At 44.7% G+C, this 24,610-nt stretch overlaps 1 long non-coding RNA gene across 2 annotated transcripts; it reads right to left on the reverse strand.

The window, feature by feature from the left end:
• Positions 1–13,480: 13,480 nt before the first annotated feature.
• LOC112670387 (uncharacterized) lies at positions 13,481–23,091 on the reverse strand. 2 transcript variants are annotated; one of them, XR_003142934.3, is made up of 4 exons: positions 22,627–23,091; positions 20,611–20,676; positions 16,344–16,861; positions 13,481–14,713 (listed from the first exon to the last, which is right to left on the reverse strand). It is a non-coding gene; the product is annotated as an uncharacterized LOC112670387 (long non-coding RNA). The 2 variants fall into 2 exon arrangements; XR_003142933.3 differs by having other exon boundaries at positions 13,481–16,861.
• Between the last annotated feature and the right edge of the window lie 1,519 nt (positions 23,092–24,610).

The raw sequence follows: 24,610 nt of genomic DNA on the forward strand, positions 1-24,610 counted from the left end.
ATTGTAAAAGTATATGTAGATACATATATAGATACACCTGGATGTGTATACATTATGCCCATGTTATGTACTACACTCAGACATGCGTGTGTATATATTTAATGATATGAATAACTGTGCATAAAGTTTTTCAACACATAGAGTTTTCATTGTGAATTCCTTTGTTTTATTCATATATATTTTTACCCCTAGTAACAATAGTCAAAATGTTGCATATGTAGCGTAGAAGAGTTTGTGACTAACATGAGCTATGAGTTAAAAATTCACAATATGCTCTTTGGAAAGAGAATAAAGAAGTGAGATTGGATATTAACTAATTAGTTCAAACATGCTACTCAAAGGCAACTGTCAGGAATTAGCACAGGCAGGGAAAGAGTCTGACCATTCAGTTTATTCTTTTAAAGATTATTTATTCAGGGACACCTGGGTGGCTCAGTGGTTGAGCATCTGCCTCTGGCTCAGGGCATGATCCAGGGTCCTGGGATCAAGTCCCACATTGAGTTTCCCATAGGGTGTCTGCTTCTCCCTCAGCTTCTCTCTCTCTCTCTCTCTCTCTCTCTGTGTGTGTGTGTGTTTCTCATGAATAAATAAAATTTTTTAAAAAAATAAAGTTTATTTATTGAACACTTTCCCCGTGCTAAGCACTCTCCTAGTAGTAGATTACAAAGGTGAATAAGACACAGTTGCTGGCCTCCAAGTTCTCAGCAGAGCTGAGGAAACAGGTAGATGAATGGGTAATTTAACACTGTGTGGTGAGGAACAAGGTAGAAAATGTATGAGGAATTCTGATAAGATGCAAAGGGAGACTCTTACCCCAACTAGGGTGAGAAGAGAACAGGAGACAGACACTATGTCCCAAGAGATTTCTAGAGAAAGTGTTGCCTAAAATAAGTCTCAAAGAATGAGGTAGAACTAGCCAGGCTGTGGAGTGGGGTGAGCACAATGTAAGCAAAGACCAAAGAACACATACACACGCACACAAACTCACATGCTCACATCCAGGAGCAATAGAAACTCACAAGCAGCTCTAGTTGAAAATTCTCTAAGCAACTGAGAAATTTTTAAGATGAGAATAAATAGCAATAGATAACCTCTATGTGCTTGTAAGAGGAGAGAGTACAGTAGGGTGGGGATCAAACAAATACAAGCACTATCTTCTTTCGTTGCTTAGAATCCACATAACAATTTTCCATGGAAAATACCCACCTAAGAGATTCCCAGTGATGCTGACTGTTGGTCACATTATGATTGGCTGTTATCAAACTCATATCCTTTGGAAGGGATCTAAGAATGGACTAAATTTATCACATCACATGTCTAACTCCACTAAGGATGCAATCTTTCATATAATTAAACAGAAGCAGCTAGAGAGGGAAATTTCTTTCCTTTATTCTCTAACTGCTTCCATACTCTTGGCAAACCAACCACAAAAATAGTGAGAACAATCAACATTAAGTCTCATCTTTGTCTGTTCCACTTTGTGATGAAATTGTACAGTTCGCCAAGCATCAAATCAAGAGAATGGAGGAATTGGCAACCCACAGGAATTCTAAGAACAATCTCAGACCCTGAAATCTCAAGTAGTCTAGCTACCTCATTCTACTACCAAGCCAACAATAGCAATAATAATACCAAAATAGTAACAACATTTAACATTTCTTAAATACTTCAAGTGCCAGGCAATTTACATAGATAATTTAATCTTTCCTAAAATTCCATGAGGTATGTAATATTATCCCTCTTCCATTTATGTAAAAAAAAATGAGGTTCAGAAAGTTTAAATAACTTGTCCAATGTCACCTAGCTAATACATAGACAGGAATTCAAAAGTAGAAATGTCTGACTGTTCTTTGGCTGTGTCTTTTCATCATTCAGTGACTCTCTGAGGAGCTAGATGTCATGCTGTGGAAGGACCCCAGCCCTTGGAATCACAACATCTGAGTTTGAACCTGCCAATGACACTTCCTAAGGAGGTGACTTAGGTATACGAATTCTCTGTCTCATTTGCTTGTTTCATAAAATGGAGATAATCACATATTACAATGATAATGACATGATGTATACAAATATTTTGTAAACCAAAAACCTACAGTTGAGGTTTACCTTTACCTCAATTGTAAGGTCTTATTATTTATAAAGTAAAGTTTGCTTTGCTAATAGGTGATGATACAGAAAAATCATAAAGACTTAGCAAATGACATGTGTTCTAGCAGCCCTTGGCAATCTTATGTATTTTCTAAAGACAAGCAGAGAGGATGCTTTTAGTTTCCAGAATTTCTGAAAAAACAATCCCAGGTGTGCAATATCTTGAGCTGGTTCATGATTCCCTAGATTTTCTGCAATCATATGAAATCACTCCTGACAAGTTACAGGAAAGCTAAGTCCATAAAAATAGTAACTGCTCTCATCTAACAGTATGAACAATTATACTAAATATATACTAAGTACTTGTTGTCACAGGAAAGAACAAGAACTATTTTTCAATTCTGAAATTATATTCAACTTTACTCTCTGGATGTTTCAACTGATTTCCAGAATACATAGTGAAATAAGTAGATTTTGCCTATGACATGCCTTGCCTTAACACTTTTAACCGGGCAGGAGAGGGTCTAAGCAAATAAAAATGGTGCTTATTTTTAAAAGTTCGAACAATTACAATTTCCCTGGCAAACAAAGTAAGTACTTGTAAGGTTAAAGCCTCATCATTCAGCAAAAATACTTGTTCATGGGCCAAAAGATCCCAGTCACACTAAGAACTGTTAATGTTACAACAAAAATATTGGAATGGATATACCTACTAATTTGCTGATCATTTGCTGAGCTGAAATATAGTCAAAATATCCTACTAAAGCCAATACCTGAAACTTTTATTTTTGTTTTTTCCAAATAGACTATGGGACTCTAAGGATTTCTTAAAAATTGAATAGTGATAATGATTATAAAAGCAACGATTTAGAGTTTACAGAGAACTAGGAATAGTTATAAATATTTTACAAATATTATTCTTTTAAACTTCTCAGTAGGCTATATGATATAAAGTATCAATTAGCATTTACTATATAATAAACTACCTGAAAACTTAATGGCATAAAATCATCATCATTTTCTTTTTAATTTTTTTATTATTTTAGGGGGCAATAGCTAGCGAGCATGAAAGCAGGGGGAGGGACATTGGGAGAGAAAGAGAGAATTTCAAGCAGGCTCTATGCTCAGTACAGAGCCTAATACCGGCTCCATCTTGTGACCCTGAGATCGTGGACTGAGCCAAAGTCAAGAGTCAGATGTTTAACTGACTAAGCCACCCAAGCACCCCAATCATTTTTTAGCTCACAATTCTAATTCCCAGTCATTTGGACTGAGCTCACCTGGACAGTTCTTCTGGTCTTTTTTTTTTTTTTTTTTAGATTTATTTTTTTTGAGAGGGAGAGAGAGAGAGAGAATCCTCAAGGAGACTCCCTGCTAAGCACACAGCCCCATGCAGGGCCTGATCCCAGGACCCTGAGATCATGACTTGAGCCAAAATCAAGAGTTGGCCACTTAACCAACTGAACCCTTTTTCTGGTCTTAACTGGGCTCATTCTTGCATAAGTGGTCATATGCTGTTTGACTGGGGGCTGATTGGTCCAGGATACCCTCAGCCAGGCTGGTTTGTCTCTGCTCTACATACTCTCTCATTCCTGAACAAACTAGCCTGGACTTGTGCACGCGGGGGCTGGGCTGAGGGAGAATAGAGGCGGCCTAGGTATCTTAAGACTCAAGCTTACAATGGTACATTTTATTATCCAGAGCAATTCACAGAATCAGATCAAATTAAAGGGGTGGGAAATAGACTTCACTAGTTGATGAAAGAGGCTGCAAAATCACGCGACAAAAGGTTGGATATAAGGAATGAAGGACTGTGGGCATTTCACAGTCTACCACAAGTAAGTTCTCTTATTATCCCCATTTCACGATGAGGAGACCAGGCTCAGAGAGGCTCCCAGCACCCTGCTTTCTGCTTCTCCCTTTGGCCGGAGTTATTTCTCTGCCACTTTTAGAGTAGGATAGTTATTGAATGATATTCAATTCTGAGTTATTCAGTGTATAGAGCTGAGTGACCCAGAATTCTGAGTGATAAAGAATTTAAACAAAATTGAAGCTAAATTTGAAAGTGAATTTGCAAGGCTAATTCAAATTTTGACCCCAACCACAAAGAACATATTAGCATACTAGCACATGGGCAAATGGTATTCCTCTTTTGAGAAGAAAGTCAATACAGCAATTTATCATTCTTTGAAAGGAGAGAAGTTGGTTTTCTTTTTAGTTTTTAGAAAAAAGGAGAACGTTCTGCCTTCTGCCTTCCCTCATACATCACAGGAAAATCTCATGACTGTTTCCTTTGAGATGGAAAACAGGGTTTTCCTTTTCCAGCCCCTCTGAAGAGTCAGTAACATTTCAAGCTCAAGTATTTAAACTGGGGTAAGGTGCAACGACACTTCTGTAATTCAACGTCTGGCATCAGTACCTATGAAAGAGTGGTTGCAAGTCCTGTAGGCAAAGAACAGGTTGGATCCAGGGGAGGCTAAAGGCTGTAACCATGCCACCTTGCCTACATACCCTATCCCTTCTGGGTTGGACCTAGCGAGTCAGATAGCCATTGCTTAGGTGAAGGAACTCATGGTTAGTTTAGGGCAACATTTTACTTTGAGGGCTGAAAGTACAGAAAGAAGAAGCCCAGTCACGAGATGAAAATCCTCTGTAAGTTATTTATCATGAAGCTTAAAGTAGTCATACACTTTAACAAAGTGTGATTTAATCAGCTAATCGGGCAAATACCTAAAACATTTAATTGGCTATTTGAGTCACATTATGGGTGATTTTCATTTTCTTCTTTATATTTTTATTTCATGAACTAAAATTTACCTTTATCATCAGGAAAGAAAATGAGAAAATCTGTTAGTAATTGAGACAGATAACTAAAGATGGAAGTTGAAACCTGCACCAAATATCATCAGCTCTAATTCATATGGGAAAGGATAAAACCACTTTTCTTGAAATTGCCCTTGAATTACACATGTGATATCCCAGCATGTGAAACCCCAGTGCCTGCATGGCCTGCCAATAGCCCTCCAGCTGCAGGAAAACTCTGGGTTAGAGAGTTGGTGCCCTGGCTCCCGCACAGCCTGAACTGGAGCCCAGATCTGGCCCTCAACTATTGGAATAACTCTGAGGCTGAGGGTCACAGCTTGTGCTTCCTGAAAAAACAAATCAGATTTGCAATCACATGGATGGACCTAAGACACCAGATTTAAGGCATCCAGGTCAGGCCTTGACTATAGAATGCTTCCAGGCTCTTCCTTCTTTCTCTTCTTCTCCTTCTTTCTTTCATCCATAAAATATTGCATTTGGCTGGTGGGAGAGACATTCAGCAAACAGCTGGGAATTTTTACCTTGTACCTCAAGATGACTTCACTGTTTCTGAAGAGCCTCATAGGTCTTTCCTGATTACCTCTTTTCCACCCCAGGTCCCTCCTTAATTCTATACTACTCTGCACTCCAGTGGCAGTATACTTTTTGAAATGGTCCATTTATGCAGTTATCCTTTTTAAGAGGATGCAAGTTCTTCAAGGGCAAGACCTGAGCGTGGTTTATATGTGATTGCCCAATACCGAGACAATGCTGGTTCATAGAACAGGTGGTCATTCAATAGCTGTTCACCAAGTAAGTGAATGAACAAATGCGATTTACTGAGTTTCCAATGGAATTGGGACATCCCTAGAGGTAGGACCCAAAAAAGTAATGTAAAGAAAAGTGGCTTGCCTTCTTGGCTCCTGGCATCATCACAGCTGGCCTGAAGTACTGGCCAGGGGACGGTTTGCAAGGCTGTTTTTCTAGCCTGAGGATGCAAGCACAGACTTTAGCCTTTCTGGCTCCTGGTCCCATTAAGAGCTAGGAGCACAAGATTTCATGCTACAAACCGGGAAAGGGCTTAAGAGACTCATCAGGCTTTTTAGACATCAAAAAGTTCTTACAAAATAATATTTTGATGAATGAAGGGTAAATTAGGAGGAAACATGTGGATTAGGAGTTCCCTGGAGCACAAAGGGATTGAGGAAAGCAGGGGCCCAGCATCTGCCTTTATGTGGTTGGAGTTTCTCAAACCGACTGGTTGGAGGCTCACCCCCAGACATGCCAAGGGCTTCCTTTCACACCATCAGGCAGGCCAGTGGGGTTTTCGGCCATCACCACACTGAGCTTTGTGCCGAGAGAGCCAGGGCCCATATGAATGTGATAGGGTGAGCTTTGCAGGGTGAGCTTCACCCTTTCCTTAACACATGGCCTTACCAGTATCCCCTGGTGGGGTCTGTCTCTGTGGGATCTGAACCTGGAGCATATGGTGGGAGCCAGTTGAAGAACACATTTCATGTTCTTCTAGTAGAGCAATTGGATACATCCATCTGGAGGAGCTAATCTTGCAGGAGGAGCGTAGACCCTCTACGACAGGGTCTTCATCTGCCATAGTTTCTGGTGCCCTGTGTCTGCCCAGCATGTTCATCATCACCCTTTGCTTGCTTATCTGGCCCTGACCCCTTTTGCAGGCGTCCCTAACCCTTTTGAGATCCCAGTGGAGAATGCCACATCTTAGCATTATTACAGAAGCCCGTTTTCTAATCTTCTGCGTGGGGGTCATCCAGATTTTGCATGAGTTCTGTCACTGATGAGAAGATCACTCCCTCAGAGTGATCCGTTCCTTTTTGAGCAATTCTAACTATTAGAAATCTGAGTCCCTATAACACTGATGTCGTAGTCTTGCTCCCATATCTGGCAGAAGCACAGGTTTCGTCTAAAAGACATACCCACTTAGCAAACCTTTGACTCCTCTGTGATCTGACATCCTCATTCTTCCCTACTCCTCCAAATTGATTTCTAGACCCTTCACCCTTTTGGTCTTTGAATTCACTGTAGCTTATCAAAGTCTCTCAAAATTGTGATACCCCAAGCCAACTGTTGTTCTATTAGAATAGCTGTGTTCCTAAAACACTTCACATTGTTATGTTTTAATCACATCCTATATAGGTCATCTCAAAGAGAAAAAGCTGGAGGCTACAGTGGTATGGTGGTGGTGGTGGTGGTGGCAGTGGGAGGAGGGACTGGGTAAGAGCCAGAGTTTCGGGCTGCCAGCTAAAAGTTATTTATTTTCAGCGAGAATTTCAACAACAAAGATAGCTTTGTAAGCTTATTTTGTTTTTGCAACCTAAAAATAATAAACAGGCTTATCAAAACTAGAGTGAAAAAAAAAAAAAAAGGAAAGGAAACAGGGAGCAAATCCTGAATGGTATGGAAGTGCAAATAAAAATCCACATGTTCAAGGCCAGAAAAGTACATTGTAGCCAGCGGGGAAACCATGCTTCCCAAGCAGTCCCCAGCGTGCCCTGGGCTACCTGCGACACACAGGGTCACCTCTCTGTGGGGACCGCACCATCAGCCTAAGGTATTTGTAAGTCACCCAGAACAAAGATGCTCCAGAACAAGTTGACTTCTTATATCTACTTTGCATTATGGAAATTTGCCTAGTGGGAAAAATTGTTGTCCTTAAGCTGGGATTTGAGCCTCACAGAATCCATCCTCCCCCTCATTCCAAAGCCTTTTCTATCAGTGAAGCTGAATTTTGCAGCCCACTTGCTAGGTCAAGGTGTACAGGGCAGAGCTACTGCACCTTCCGTGCTTTAGCTTGGCGCACGCTCCACCTTTATGCATGGCTCTCAAGACCTGTGGGTGATACTTTTTGTACCACAGGCTGATAACAGGCAAAAGAGAATTTTCATATGAGGTCAGGTAGTGCATTCATTAGAATTTGTTATTTCTCTGTATAAATGGGTTCAACATACAGGGGACCAAGTTGAGTTTGGGGTTCTAACTGTGAACAGAAATAGGAACTACTTTCACATGCTTGGGTGGGCGGTGGCTCAGAGCCCCGCCAGATGTGTCTGGCTCAGGGCTCTCCCCAGTAGCTGCGTGCTATCCTCCCACATGCACTACAAAGCAGCTCAGGTGGGCTCCCTGCCTCCTACCCCCGTACTTAGAAAACTGAGATTCTAACTTTTGCAACCACCGTTAGGTGTTTTCAGAAATCAAGGATTTTTTTTTTTAAGATTTTATTTATTTATCTGAGAGAGAGAATACAGAGGAGGAGGAGAGAGAGAGGGGGAGAAGCAGATACCCCGCTGAGCAGAGAGCTAGAAGCAGGGCCTGATCCCAGGGGTCCCTAAGATGAAGACCTGAGCCAGAAGCAGACGTTTAACAGACTGAGCCACCCAGGCGCCCCAGAAATCAGGGATATGACTTGAGGAAATGGCACCAGGATATGAAATGAAGCAAATAGCACCTCCTTCCCTTTGTCATAGTCCTGCCCATATCCTGCATCCTGACTCATTAGGACCACTATGGAGACCCCACTGCTTTCCCTCTGGGATGATCATTCCATGGCTGAAAAGACATGAGATAAAGATGAAAATGCTCTGAAACTAAGTGTTGCTTTAATCCTTCCAGACTGCCCAGCACGGCCTCCCCCAGCAGCCAGAGCCCGGCCACTTCTCTGTGTTTGGATGTGAAAAAGAAACCTGCTCCCCCACAACATTCCTCTCACGGGACAAAAAGCAGTGATGGGTGGGAGGATCCATTTCAAAGACTGAAAGATGGACCCCTTAACTGGTGTCACTTAATCTTCGATAGCATAAAGCAGGCTCTTTTCTGTTTACTGGAGACTGACCAGAGATAGGATGACAGCCAGGAAATAGGAAGCAGGACTCGTGAGAACCAAACGAGGGGGCTTCTCTCCCAGACAAATATCATTATGCCTCCCTCATCTAGGTGGTGGGAGTGCTGAAAGCTACCCTGCCGGCTCCATAGCAGGTCTTGGCAACATCGACCAGGAGGTGCTACTGAGCCGGGGAGGGTTCTCACCCAGTCCAGGCCTTCTCCTGGGGCTCCAGCGGCCTGGCATGCAGGGTGTGGGGGACTCTTCCAAGAGAAATTGGGGATCTGGAGCCTTGGGCCTTCATCCTTCCTTCATCGTCGCTGACTGTGGCTTCATCTGGGCAGGCTGCAGTCTCTACAAGCCCGAGCTACCTCTTTCAGAAAGTCAGCTATTGGCCTAGAACCCCAGATGACTTCCGGCGACCCCTCCACCTCTCTGGCTCCCTTCATTCCTTCATTCAGGGGTCCATTGATTCATCTAATATTCACTGAGCCTGGGGCCTCAGACATGAAGAGATGGAACTTGGTTTTACTCTATGCCCCATCCTTCTGATCAGCCCCTTTTCATGGTTGTCCTTTCCCAAACACAAATTCCTTGGCAGACAACTCTGAGTGCTAAATTTAGAAACTGGTCACCTTTTGGGGGGGGTCAAACCATTTGTTAACAGAAGGCACCACACAGAATAATCACCCTCTACCTCAGTGGGAATTAAGCTATAGTTTTAGTAGCAAAGATAATCAAGTTCCAAACAACTGAGCAAATCTAGTGGGGGTGGGCAGGGAAGTTGGGGCACAGGGCTCTGGTAGGCTCAGGCAGGACCCAGACTGTGCTAGATCCCTGGGTTTTGGGAAGAGGGCTCCTGAAGACAATCTCAAAGGTCTGTGGGCCTCAGGACCCTAGGCCAAGCGGAAGGCATTAAAGCTCCAATGTGCTCCAGGAGGGTCTGTGTACAGTTGATTATACTGACTTAGGTATCAGCTGCAGCTCTTTTTCTGCATTTATTACTGATTATGAGAGCATAATGTCATCTGCAAAGACCCATGGGCCTCATTTCTAGACAGGAAAAATCCCCCTTATTATCTTCTTAAATGATTTCCTGTAGGTTCCCCTTAAGTAAAACCACTAAGCTCCCACTGGTCCGGTTCCCGCTGACTCATGGGAGGACTGCCCTCAGCAAAGGAAACTCAAGCCCCCAGAACGTGGCACAGAATGATTTGTGTTTCAGTCCAGGCTGATCACACAGAACATCGAGGCACCTTCCCTCAAAAATCTGGAGCGGGGGATCCCTGGGTGGCGCAGCGGTTTAGCGCCTGCCTTTGGCCCAGGGCACTATCCTGGAGACCCGGGATCGAATCCCACGTCGGGCTCCCGGTGCATGGAGCCTACTTTTCCCTCTGCCTGTGTCTTTGCCTCTCTCTCTCTCTCTCTGTGTGTGACTATCATAAAAAAAAAAAAAAAATCTGGAGGGGAAGTGGGGGTGGTGGCCTTGTAAGGAGCCTGGCCCCATGTCAGGGAAAGTCTGCCTCCTGACCCTCTTGGATGGTCCACACGGTGAGGTATCACTATCATGCAGCAATAGCCAAGCCACACTGTCCAGGTTCTGAGATAGTGGTCACACGGGATGGCTTTGGGGACCTCCGTGTACATTCAGCCCTTTAGCGTTCTGTGACTAATAACATTTAATATTTCCTGTGCATGGTCTCATAGGCCTCGCCGGCAGAAAGCACTTTTTCACTGGAGCCCAGAATTCACTCTTCATTTGCCTTATAGTCCTGTGCTTGTCTTTGGAAAGCTTGCAGGTGTCCGTCCAGGGCAGAGTAAAGCAGAGATGCTGTTAGGGCAGGTAGGGAGACTGTTAAGGCACTGGTTCGTGAGGGAGGGCGGGGCTGGACAGACTTAGGGACAAGGCCTCTGAAGAGCCTCCAAGTGTAGCAAGAGCCGGTCTTGTCCACCACCACCCCCAGTTCACTCTTACGCTTTCTCCTTTTAATGCTGAGCACGATGATCCCTCAATACATGTGCATTAGTTAGTGAGGCCAGAGACCACCCTTGGGAAGACCCAGGAGAGAGTCTGAAGCCACCAGGGCTACAAAGCCAGCAGCAGGGGCATCCCTCGCCTGCCACCCCCTCGCCACCCCTGCACGAAAGCTGCAGATCCGGCTGCTGTGTCCCAGTTATCCTCCAAATCGGGTGGGTTTGCAGTGCAAGCTGCCCCTACCCTACCCCCTTTTGGGGCACCATTGCATTTCTGTGACTGTGCTTCCTCCTCGAGGTTGCTTTTGAGTTGGTCACCTCTGCGGTACCCGAGTGAGGGGGAGTGTGGCCAGCCCTGGGCTCTGTGCCCAGCTATGACTGAACTACACCTCGCTGTGCTGGAGCAAAGTGGACCTTTGTCTCCCGCTAGTTTCTCTGTTGCCATAGGCCAGCTTGAACCACCCCTTCCGGGTGCCACCTGGACCCTTCCTGCCTGCTCATGTCCTTCCCACCATGCACACTTCACCCCGGGAGTGACCATGCTGCTCGGGGGTCCCGGGTGACTTGGCGACACAGAGCAAAGCCCAGAGACACGACCCACAGATGGGGGGGGGGAGTTCCTCAGCTTGTCCAGTGTTTTTATTTTGGTTTCCTTATACTTAAAGAAGCCCAAGAATTTGTTTTTATAAGCTTCTTTACCATCATCTCCACGCCAGGGCTCTTTGAAATGCTTTTCTGTGATAAAAATCTAAAAAGCTCAGCTCTAATCAAAGATATTTGCAAATAATCTGTAATGTAAAACCAGACACCACCACATTGTTTACAATCTTCTTTTTCCAAATCAGAGTAGAAGGGGTGGCTTTTTGCCAGATTTTCCGAGAACTTTCCATTTGTTGTGTTCCTTCTCCCCACAATATATGGGTGCAAATTAGACATTGTGTATTGCAGTCTATATACATGCATCTGTTTGTTCTGTATTCTTTTGAAACTATCTTCTTAAGACTTCAAAGTGGTAGAGATTGTTTCTAACTCAATGTCTTAGACTTTATCTTGGTTTTAGCCATAATGTACTCTCTGGGTTATTTTTCTAAGTTTGTTTATCCTGCTTTCTTTCCAAGCAAGCAGGACAGAGTCTCAACAACTAGGTCACACTTTAGCAGCTACGTATCTTTGCTCAGTACAGCAAAGCAGAACCATCAATGCCAGGCAGCCAGGAGGTGGGGAAGCAAGCAAGCACCTGAGGCTTTGGAAGGTGTTTCTGGTTCTGAGAGTCTCTTGCAAGTGAAACATGGAGACGGCTCCAGCAGAACCACCAGAAGCCCAGGCACACCCTGCTCTCCTGTTGGGGCCCCTCTTCTCCCCTGGCTGCAGCTGGGCAGAGGGGCCCAGTTCACCACCATTGATTCCAGGCAGCAGGGAAGTGAACTCCAAACCAAGTGCTCTCATTGTCTTGCAGGATCATTGAAACACTTCATATAAACCAACATCCCTGGACTCAGGCACTCGATAAATACAGGTTCCTGGTCACAAAGGACCTCTGTGTTGGCCAAACTTGTGAGGAAGTGAAGCAGGAAGGAGGGCAAGTATTAAAACAGATCCCTCAGTACTCTCAGAGTACTTGTGGTACTCAAACCAAGTACTCAAGTACTTACTTCCTAGCAAGTAGTGAGGCAAGCCAAACATGCTGCAGAGAAGCTACTCAATGGAGAGTCCCCACGTTGGTGGACCCCACCTCATCAGGGCTTGCATGAGTCTGCAGGGCTGCTGGCTGTGGAAGCGCTCCTCAAAGGTGCTCCTGACACTTTCGTAGGCTGACCTTTGAGCACAGAATCTTGACCCATCGTTCTTCGTCCAGAAAACTAGGATGTCCTATGTGGCCTAATATTTCCCTTACTTTATATGTGTAAAATGTACTATGTACATGATCTTTGCCTTCACTGTGTAGCACCCTCTGCTATTATGTTTTAATATTTTTTTTAAATCATAAAAAAGCCTGGAAACAAATAGGAAAAATAAAGGTGGTTAATTCTGGGGAGCTAGGAATTTGCACAATTATTTTTTTCCATATTTCATACTTTTGTTTCATTTTTAAACAAATTGCTTCTTTGTTGTTGAAAGTTGGTTTCCTCATAAGCAAACTTCTGAGAATATTTCATGATTCCAGACATACCAGTAGCTAGTTAGTCCCTACTCTTTATGATTTCATTAACTAAAATTTATATTTGAGTTAGGAAGTTTGTTTTGCACTGAGGCACCTCCTAAATCCAAGCACTCAGAGCTGTCACCATGTGACTACATCATGCCTGAATACTCGTATGCTCAAATGGCTTTGGGACACCTCCTCAAATGCAGGGGGAGTCCACTACCCTTAATTTGGATGGTTTAACTCGAGTCCCACATTAATAACAACTACCTCTTATACAGTACTCTACAGTTTGCATGATGCTTTACATTATCTCCCTTGATTTTAACTCACAAGAGCCTTGGATGTGAATACTGATTTGATTACTCTCTTTTTAGAAATGTCTAATAAGTATCCTTGGGTTGCACAGTTAGGAAGTGAACTCCAAACCAAGTGCTCTTATTGTCTTGCAGAATCATTGAAACACTTCATATAAACCAACATCCCTTATAGGTCACAACTGTCTTGTCAACCTAAAACATGCCCACTACTTCAGAGGGGTCACCCCCTTGGTGTGCTGTAATAATCACAAAGAGACAAGAAAAATTCCTTTATTGTTTTGGAAAGACCTGACCCTAGATGTCAACTTGCCATTTAAAGAGTAAGCATCTTTATTTTTACATCACTACAATTTAACTAACAAGTGTCAATTGAATACTAGTTCCATTGCCATTCTAGAATTATGCTAAGTGCCATGGGAAATTCAAAAAAATTACAACACAGTCCTTGCCAAAACAGAATTTCCTATATAATTATGAATTCTGAGCTGCAAAGATCCAGATTTAGATTTTATTTAAAAATGTTCAATGTCAGTAACTAGGAGGAAATATAGTAACTTATCTGAATATTTCTAAGTATTTGTATAACACAGCTAGGTATTTTTCGTGGCTCTTTTCTCTACTAGGAACACAAGAACTGTATTACAATTTATGATTTCTCACTTAAGAGCCAGCCTCTCCCAGTGGCCAGGATCTGATCTTCTGGAATGAACACTATCCACATTGGTGGAAGAGGGACAAGACAAGGGATAGGAGTGGACACCTGCAGGCCCTAACCAAATACTCTCCTCCTTCTGGGAAAGAGGGGCCAGGCTACACATCTTGGTGCTGCCAACCCTGAGCACAGTTCTTGTAGAGAGTGGCTGGGAAGGGTTGGTGTGGGGATGAGGAAAGAAACTGCCTGGGGAGTCTGAGTTCAGAGCATTTCCAATTGGCTGTGGATGGTGTGCTTTAAGTTGTCACCTAGTGTCACTGGATCTTAATTTCACTAGTAAAGAGAAGGTCAGGCAAAATGATCTTTGTTTCTTTTTTTTTTTTATCTGAGCTCTAATGCCCTGTTATTCTAATTAATCAATTAGTCAAGAAGTTGCTAAAGTGTCTTGGTTTCCATCAGCCCCCACATGAGACGTCTTGGGTAAACACGTACACACATGCACACACACACGTGTGCACGTGTGTGTGTGCAGAAACTCACACCTGTTCTTGTTTTGTCCTGTCTAATGATGTAATTCTCATCCTTGGCCTTTAAGAGCACCAGAAATCTCTCATGTGGGGAAGGCTGTGAAGGGGTCTGCTGAAATTCTGAGAATGATTTTTCTATTGGGTGGTGAGGAGACACCTTCTGCTGTCCCCCAAAGGCCACAGGGTGACCGCACCTGGTGCCGAGCATATCCAAAATCAGGAAGCCCAACCATGGAGAGGCATTTGCTTGCTAGTGCTGCTGGACAGGACAACTTTCTCTTCGGTGCCTGCTCTGAATGGGCCACGTTCAGGCTGGAACACAGTTAGTTGGACATGACTTTTATTTCTGCCCTCCCAGACCTGGTGAGAAATGTCAGGAGTGTTTATTAGTCATAGGCACAAGGGCCCCCGTGCAGGTTAGCCAAAAGTCAGAACCTAAGGGAGAGGGAGCAGGTAGGGCTTGCATGGAACGCTGGACCCCAGCATTAATTAGAAACACTGGTGCCCTTGATGGAGCCAGCTTGTATAAGCTGCTGGGGCCTGTGTTCACTTCATAAAGCTGTTTTATATGGTATTCCTGGCAACAGCTGGACACTTTAAAAGAAAAATAAAAGGAACATTATTGGTAACTTGGGGAAGGGGGCATTCTCTTCTCTGCCAGTCAGCTGTCCACCCCCCCCCCCATTCCCTCCAAAAATTTGACAATGAGGGCTGTCAGAAGAGTGTAGCTTCTGCCTTGATAGAGTTTTCTAGGGCAGTCAGTTAACCTTTCCAAATCATAGTCGACTTGTCTGTGAAGTAGACACAATAATATGTGTCCCTCCTTGGGGGCTATTTAAATGTAAGGAAAAGCAGAAGAAGCTCTCTGAGAACTGTAAAGGAATACCCCAATGCACAGGTGTCCTTGCTATTCTGATTCTTACACCAGAAGACTCAGGACAGCAATGGTGAGGGACGTTAGAACAGTGATTCTCAACTGGTGAAGATTTTGCTCCCCAAGGTCCATAGGCAATGCCTGGAAGCAGTTTGGGTTGTCAGTTTTGGTTGACTGGGGATAGGAGTGGGGGCATGTCATGAGCATCTACAGGGTAGAGTCCAGAGATGCTGCCCAACATTCCACAATGCACAGAACAGCCCCTTGCCACACAGAATTATCCAGCCCCGAATATCAATAGAGCTGAGGTTGAAAAACCCTGGGTCAGATGCTCGCATCCCTTAAATATGAGGGATCACCAAATCCACTTTGCACCTGAGCATAGCCATTTCAAGGAAATGAAAGGGACCAGGTCTACAGCTTATAATGGTGGCTCAGGGAAATGGGGGAGAGCAGGTCAGTGGAGACCTAGCTAAGTGTACTAGTTAATTCAACTATTGTCTCTCAGCCTCAATTCTCTGCCTTTGATGCTGCAAAGGTTGTTTCTACCGGCCCTGCTTTAGCCCGCCAGGCACTGCCAGTAGGAGGCGCTGCAGAGAGATGTGCAGAGGAAGGAAGGACCCTTTCATTCCCTGGCTTCCTGTTCCCTCCTGGGTCCGCCAGGAACCTTGCTTTTGGCAGGGCAGGGGTGTTCGCTGTCCCTTCCGAGATCAGTGGTGGAGCTCAGCTTGCAGTTTTCCAGGTACCAACAGCCGCTTGCAATCGCCGAGCAACAGCTTCTCCAGCTGGATGGCATCCTGTCCTCCGGGTCAGAGTTCCAGCTCTGAGGGGCCCTCCTCAAGGCTCTGAGTGTAAAGCATTTCAACTTCTTGCCTCAGGTCCTCTGCCTTAGCATCGGACTGGCATATCTCTCCCGTATCTCTCTTCTTAATACCCAAGAGTTTTGTTTTGTTTGGTTTTGTTTTTTTAAGATTTTTTTTATTTATGAGAGACACAGAGAGAGGCAGAGGCATAGGCAGAAGGACCCTGGGATCATCACCTGAGCCAAAGGCAGATGCTCAACCACCGAGCCACACAGGCATCCCAATTTCCAAGAGTTCTAAGTAGTGTGCTTACCTGCTCCTGGCAGGACTTGGGCTGATACAGAAATGAAGCACAGTGGCCTCCAAAGGGAGGGGGATCTCAGAGAAGTCACCTCACCACAGCAGGAGTGAAGAGGAGCAATCCCGCATGGCAGCTTCCTCAATAGTGGAGCATGTGAGAGCTTTGTTCAGTATCTTCCTAGGTCTGCAAAGAACACTGGATGCAATGTCACCATCAAGGGGGACCATGTACATCACCTCATCAGAACAGAGTTGCGGGCTTGTGTTGCGGCAAACAAGAAAGCCTGTGAGTTCTTGAGTCTGAAAGTGGTTCTCCTTGGCCTTCTCTGGCTGGCGGTCCCGTTGAGACTTTGCCAAACCATCAAGGCAGAAAATATCAAAGCCACTTTCCAGGGGTAAGATCCATCTCCCAAAATGCTCACCGACGATAGTCTGTCTTCTCACCCTGATTCAGATGTACTGTGGAAAATACTTAATGTGCGGAGCATGAAATCTTCTCTCCAACAAATGGTGTCAAAAGTCCAAAAGAATCTGCAGTAGAAACCCATCCGTCAGAGCTATCGAGACAGCAAGAGATGCCCCGACATGGAGACACAAATCACTTGGTTTATGGGAAGAAGCTATGAGATACCTATCTTTATTTTCAATGAAGTAAATATTTTTAAAAATATACTGCTTGTGTATATTCCTCTCTCCCAGCTGGAAACAGTAGTTGCAAAATAGTCTAGGAGCAGTAATGAAGGAATTGCAGGGAAATAAAAAGAAAACCACATTGCTCTGCTTTCACCACACGTTGCCAGGGGTTATTCCTTTCTGATAGAACAACACAAGAAGAAAGTATGTGCTGGAGGGATGGGAGAGCACAGGTGTCATCCCTGGAAACCCGGAGTATCTGAGGATGGAGGGTGAGAAGCTCTAGCTCCCCCACACCTCGCTTGCCCGTGATTGTAACAAGCCACCAGCCCTCAGCTGTCAGCCCTGCCAAGGGTCCCAGGAGTGGAAGCACCACTCTGGGGTATAACTCTTGGAGACTGGTTTGCTGCTTCCCTGGACCACTCCCTCCCCATCCCCTGGAGATTTCCCCAATTCCTGAGGGTGGGGGTGGGGACCTTCCGCGGTGATAGGGCAGCTGAGGGACAGCCCAGTTTAGCCGGGAGGCAAATGCAGATGTGGTATGTGGCCGAGGAAAGCAAAAGTACTCCCTTAGCAGCTCTAGAGCCGAGCCTGCAGTCAGCTTTTCCCGGCTCTCTATAGAGAGAAAGAAGGAGAGAAGCGGAGGGGTTTTGTGCTTATGCATGTGTGTGTGTCCGCATGCTTCACATTTTATGTGACAGACAGAGTTCTATCAGAACTCTATGCTGTTTGTACTCCTGGCTCCCCCTCTGTCCCCCAGGAGCACTGTGAGAATGTCTCAGGCTCTCCAAGAATCTCCAGATAGTCTCACTATATGCACACACATCACCACCTCTGGTTGCAGGCTTCTTGTGTTGTGTCCTCCATACTGTTCAAGAGGAAGAGCTCTCGGGGGCATTGTGGACTTCTCTTTTGTCTCTAAATGAGTACACTGAGCAGAGGTTAGAGCCCAAGACAGAAACGACTACCTTCCTCTCTCATCCGTCTTGTGCTTCCATAAGGATTGTCTGGAAGTCAGAGACGATGGGCTGGGGGCAGGACGGGGCATGGGGGGTATTGACCAAGGGCACAGTCTCTGCACTTGCTCTCCTATCAAGGCCAACCTCCACCCCAAGGTAATGGTAGAACAATCCCAATCTCTCTGGCTAAGGAAGTAAATATGGAGCCCCTCCATATTACATGGAACCCACCCTCCTGGCAGGGACTGATTGGCACACTTGTCAGGTTAGAGCTCTAACGGCCTGAGTAGCCTGTGAGACTGGGAACATAGATCCTCCCGGATGCCTGTGCTCAGACGCCAGGCCGCGCTCCTGCTCTCTCCAAACCACTTGGCACTCACCAGGCAGATAGTTTCTGCCAAATCCGTGGCCAACTTGGCAGTTACTGTGAAGTCTGGGAGATTGCTTCTCAGACATCTGGTTCCAGTTCCAGCCTTTCCCCACCAAGGACTGTGGCTGGTGCGTGGTGGATTCATGAGCTCTCCACTTGTCCCTCCCGAGGTCAGATTCAAGCCATACTCCAAGTAGAAGGACATTGCATGTAATCTCTTCACCCAGTCTCTTCCAGTCTCCAAGGACCTTACATACTGTGATCTCCATGGCCTCTTGGTCAACACAGGCACTCAGAATAAGTTAACAAATAAACACACTTCGGTGCTATGTTCCCAAAGATAGTTGGGGCAGAATGTACATATGTGAGGAAGATGCCAGTTCTTTATGACAGTGGAAGGTAAGTCAGAAACATGGTAGAGCAGGTGTTATAATTCTTAACTGGACATATAGATAAGCTGAGGCAAAGTGACTCCTAAGTGTCAACTGGTTCGAGGTAGAACCAGGATAAGAACTCAGGACTCAATGCTCCATCCTAGCTTCTCCTACTATGTTGTAATTTCTGCTTGCCTGCGTTATGATTTTTTTTTTTTACTTTTATATTTTGGTGAAATAAAGTAGAATTTTCTTTACAACAGGGGCTCAGAGGCCCATTAAAATGGCATGCTCCATTTGATGTGCAAATGCAGAAGTGAGTTTTTCTTACAAGAGGATTTATAGCCTTCATGAGGTTCTCAAAGGGGTTGGTGTTACCAACAAAATTAGGAACCCTGAACTGTACTGTTATGATGGAGCTGAGATCAAGTCAAGGGTGACCTTTGTATGGATTGATTGTAGATTAAGGGGGAGGGTCCTTCCTGATTGTCTAAGACTCAGAATGAAGACTCAAGATGTGGGAGGAGAAACTCATCTTGTTCCTCGGAGGCAGACAGAGTTGCTTAACTTGGCAGCTGCTAAGAACAATTGGAGCAGCTAGTGTCCTGAGAAGGTGGTACACATGCTTCAAGTCCCTAAGTGCAGACCCATGGAAGCTTAGAACCTTGGATCAAGGAGCATCCCTGTAGATCATCTCACCTGGATGTCTGTGTACCTAGCTATACATTAGAATCTTTTGGGAATTGTTGAAAGCAAACCATAGCTGAGACCAGCCCCGGAGATTTCTAGGGTAATTACGTGAGGGTGGGACTCTGTGCTCTATATTTTTAAAGTTCCTTGGGTGATTCTCATGCACAACCAGCGTGGAGAACCGCTGACCTTCTAAACCAGTAGTGTTCCAGTGGCTGAGCATCGAAATCACTTGGGGAGTTATAAAAACTCCTGTTGCCCCAGTTCCACCCCAGATCTTCTGTGTTAATTGGTCAGGGAAGTGCCAGGCATCAGGAATTTTTAAAACTCCCCCAGGTGATTTTCATGGGCAACCAAGTTTGAGAACTGCTTTTGCAATCTAACTTAGCACTCTCTATTACCAAGGAAACCAAGCCAAAGAGAAGTAGTCTAGAGTTCACCACCACAGCAGAGCTAGATTAGAACCCAGGACATGACCTTAAGGCTTGGACTCTTCTGGGGTTCACCCAGTTGAGAAGAATGATGTTACTTTAGGCAGGGCAGAGGCGCTCTGGAGGAGGGGGGACTCCAAGAGAACTGGTCGTGCCTCTCTCTTTGACAGATCAGAAATCTTTGTCTCTAGCTCTGACACCTCTAAGACTGCCTTGCTGGCCTAAAACACAAGTGGTGTGGAGCTAAGAATAATTGCTTTTGCATTTAAGCGATTCTGGGAAGAGAAGTTTGTGAACGGCTAATTTTTGTGAATGCGAAACATCAGGAGTAAAGAGGTATAGATATTTCAAAGTGAGAGTTCTCCCCCTTTGTTCTGGGATCAGAGCTGAAAACTTGTAGAGAATTCCTTCTCCTTCTCTGCTTCCTGGAATTCCGGCCTGCCCACAAAATAATGGGACTAGATCTCCTGCCTCAAAGCTCAAGAGAACCCAAATTACAGTGTGGATTTTCATGGGGAGGGCCGGCCTGCTCCCCTTCAGCCCTTCCTCGGCGCCCAGCTGCCTTCTGCCAGCTGCCTGCTGGAGGGACGGGGAGAGAGCCAGCAGGTAGGCCCCTGGTCTCCCCATTCCAGGTCACGATCTGTGTGTGAAACAGAAAGCTGGCAATAGGATCTCCAGGGAGAATCACAATGGGCCAAAGTGTTGGAACACCGGCCACCGGCTCCAACATTTAACTATCCTACCTTATGCCTACAAGTGCTAAGTCGAGGACGAGATGTGGAGCGATGGGGCTTATCCCAAGGGGCTGAAGGGACCTTCTCACCTCTTTCCTCCTCCGTGTGATTTTTAAATATTTTAATGTCCCCCACGACTCATTCAGCAGACATCCCTGGAAATGAAGATAAGAGTGTATCATGACATCTCACATTCTGCATCGAGCTCTGCAATTTACAGAATCTTTTTCCAGTTTTCATTTTTATTTCATCCCTACATGGAGCTCGAGGCCAGCAATGGCATCCCTTTCAAGGGACGGGCACAGGATACCAGGGGACATCAGAGAGCAAGTAGTTGAGCTGGAACCCAGAGAAACATCTATTCTAATGTCACCTTGTTATTGAAATGTAGTCGCCCTCCTAGTCTGTTCAGGTCCAGTTGGCTGGCCCCTCCTGTGCCACGCACAGGGGCAGGAGGCGTCCGTGAGGGAGAATATTAGGAAAACTGGCATCCAAAGAGAGTGGCTGAGAGTTCGTGCTCTTGCATTTTTTTCTTGCCTCTAAGACAGTTTTTTTTTTTTTTTAAGATTTTATTTATTTATTTATTCATGAGAGACGCAGAGAGAGAGAGAGGCAGAGACACAGGCAGAGGGAGAAACAGGCTCCCTGCGAGAATCCTGATGTGGGACTCGATCCTAGGACCCTGGGATCATGACCTGAGCCGAAGGCAGATGCTCACCCACTGAGCCACCCAGGCATCACAGAAAGTTTTGATTTTTGATCCCTTAGTAAAAACACTCCCTTTTCTAAGAATACTTGTCACTGTGGAATTGATTTGCAACGCTAAAGTGTATTTTATTTTGCAGCTTATAGCCTGATGTACAAACACATTTTCAGGAAAAGAAATGAAACAAGATCCTGCATCAGGTTGGGATCAGAGAAACTTCCCAGGGCTTTTATCAGCTGAATACGAATGACAATTGCTTCCAGCACACAGTCCTATTTTTCTTTTTCCTTCAGAGGGGGTACATGAAAATAGTACACTATAGGCGATTGGCACACCCACAAGTGCCTTATGCAGAGAAGCATTTTCTAAAGGATGTTGCTTTTCTGGTTTTGCCAGTGGGGTGCCAGGAGAGTGACAGCAAATGCTGGGTGAACCTACCTACTCTTTAGCCCTCTTGTACCAAAAGATTCTTTTGATTTGGTAGTCTAGGAAAAACACTAAGAGATTTATTGAAAAAAATTGCATGTCCTCTATGAAATAAACTGTACAGTATACAGGTTATATAAGGTAAAATGGCAATAGCTAAATCAGAGCTGCCAATGTATACTTTCCATGCACTTCCTTCCCAGGGACCACTTCCAATAGTGCTCGGGTTACCTGGATCTGGACACCCTCCCCCATCTTCTTTGATCCACAGCACTCATTGGCTTCTTCTGCTTCTTCATCCTGTACAGGTCTTGTGATTTACTGATTTACTAATATAATACAAGAGTTCTGAGTCTAATTGTCTGCAATTACTGAGAGTCAAAACTTTAACACATCCAGAAGCTTTCTGCCCAGTGACACAGACTTTAACATTCTTATTGCTGATGTTATCCTGTTTCTAATTGTTTGGCACAAATCACTTCAAATACTGGAAATTCTGAGGGTAAATGTGCGTACTCATGCCATTGGTCAGATGCTCGTGACGTCTGTCTGCAAACCATCCTGAGGCCACTGTTGTGTCACCTGCATCTGGGATGCAGATCCCAGATGACACCTGCGACACCTGCAGGGATTCAAGTGCAAAAAGAAGCACCCTCCTGTAGGATATTGCTTCGAAGGGCACATGAATGCATTATTCAGAAATTACCCTCTTTATCCACATTGTGAACAACATCCCACTATTAAAGTTCTCCTTTGATTGAAGGGGATGGAATGGCATCTGCTAATGTTTAACTAGGAAGCTACATTGCTGGATTTTCTGGTTCCTTCCTACCCACTTGTGAATTAACTCTTCTTTACTTCTATTTAGTTTACATACATTGGCCTCTTAATATTATATGCAATAATTAAATATTATATATTATATAACAACTGTATTACACAATACAATATATAATGTTATATAAATATTTACCTTTTTATTTTTTCTGTTTCAAGTCCCAGATTTTTGTCAGACTCCATTTTTCTCAGTTGAAAATAGAGCGCTGCCCCATTGCCCATCCTGGAGGGAGATAATCCCTCCCTCAGCAGCTGGGTGTTCGGGCTGCCATCGGCCCACAGCCAAGCTCCTCTCAGGGACTTATCCACAGCATAAAAGGAGCTGTGTTTCCCAAGAGGTCTCCCCTTTCCCCCTGTCATTAGAACAGCCCAATGGCAAAGGGAGGGAAGAAGGTGCAGAAGGGATTATAGGATCTGACCCTTAAGCCCAGTTTGTTTCTAAACTGCCACCCAGCTTCCATGCTCCCTGTGGTGGTGGCTGAGTCCTCTGTTTTTACTACGTGGGAGCCCAGCTCTCCCCTTGGTCAAGTTCTGTTTCCCTCTGTCTCTTCCAGGTATTGTTCTCTGGTGCACTCCCCCAAATAAACCATTTGTGCACAAATCTCCATCTTGGAATCTGTTTCCAGGAAACCCAACCTATGACATAGCGAAAGTCTATCCTTCTGTGTTCTGATCAACCTATTTAAGTATTCTTATTTTGATTTAACCTTTAGGAAACAATCCATTCCAGTTATTTTTGTTATTTTCCGATCTGAAGCACATGCCCTTGGTTTTAAAACCTATGACTTGAGATTCTGAGGCAAAAATTCTTCCTCTGACTTCACATGGACACTCCAGAAATAGAGTGAGATACAGAAGAAGAAATGCTCTTGGGCTGCATTAACATACACCCACACGATGAGTAACACAGCCCAGATCTCCAGGATGTCTCCTGTCCTCTCCACCATTGCTTAGAAACTCAGGCGCCCTCGAAGCAGATAGTCTAAGGGATTGTAGGTACAGTGCCTGTGCCCTGTTCACCACTCTTGACATAATAGTTCCTCCTGCAAAAGGAACTTCTTACCTCTCTGACAAACTTTAGGTTTTTGTCCAACTTGGGTGACATCAGCTAAGATTTTAGCCTACTACCTTTACTCAAAGAGCAACCCCTTTTATAGAGTTTGTTGCTTCAAAAAAGAGAAGAGATGTGTTCTTAAAACGTTGGAGCAGGGGAGTAGGGGAGAGGATAACTTGATTCGTGCATTCTCCGAGGCTGCTCACATTCCACAGTTTATGTGCTGCAACCAGGACATGTTTTGCGAAGAAAGTTATATTTGACTAAATTGTCCTTCTGACGTAAACCTATAATTTAAAAATTATATATATTTAGAGAACAAGTCAAAACAGGAAACACATTCCCAAAGTGGATAAAGATATTTGAGCATTAAAATACCTACTGCTATCATAGTAGATGTAGGTCCTTGTGTTTAAATAGAAAAACTGTGAAAAGCACCAAAAGCAAAGACAAAAGAGTGAGCCTACGTTTGTGCTTCTGGAAGGGGCTGTGGGCTCTCTGGCTGGAGATATCCCCTCTTTGTTTCTGTCAGAGGAGGCCCTGATGCTCGTTGCCCCACACATGGGGGCTGTTGCAGGAGCACAGGCTGAGTTTCGGCAAAGCTTGGCAGAAAGGAATCCATGTCTTTCATAAAGAAAAAGATTTGAGCTGGAAAGGTCAAGCTAAAACCCCAGGAGAGCCAGATTCTTTTCCAGGAAGAAAAGAATCCAAAAGAGGTCACATATAAGTAAAATTGTGCCCCTAGAAGCCCTTCAACTAACAATCCTAGTTTTGTTCTCCCTAAATTGGTTTTATGTGCAAATTACCTAGTTGGGAAGACCAGACGGATACACACAGAAGTCAAGTAAGAAGTCTGGACTTAGATAACATTGTAATTCAAGGAACAGTGCTGGGCAGTGGGAGACGGTGCCAGAGATCATTCTCCCCACTTCCCAGTGCACTAGAACCACAGCCCACCATTTGGGCCCCACAGAAAGAGTCCATAACAGGACGGCACCTTGTGTTTACCCAAGAAGAGTGCTATGGATTGCTTATAAAGCTTCCCTGAATATCATAAAAGGCAGGC

This window comes from Canis lupus, chromosome 2, assembly GCF_003254725.2.
Source record: "Canis lupus dingo isolate Sandy chromosome 2, ASM325472v2, whole genome shotgun sequence".
Classification (NCBI taxonomy): domain Eukaryota; kingdom Metazoa; phylum Chordata; class Mammalia; order Carnivora; family Canidae; genus Canis; species Canis lupus.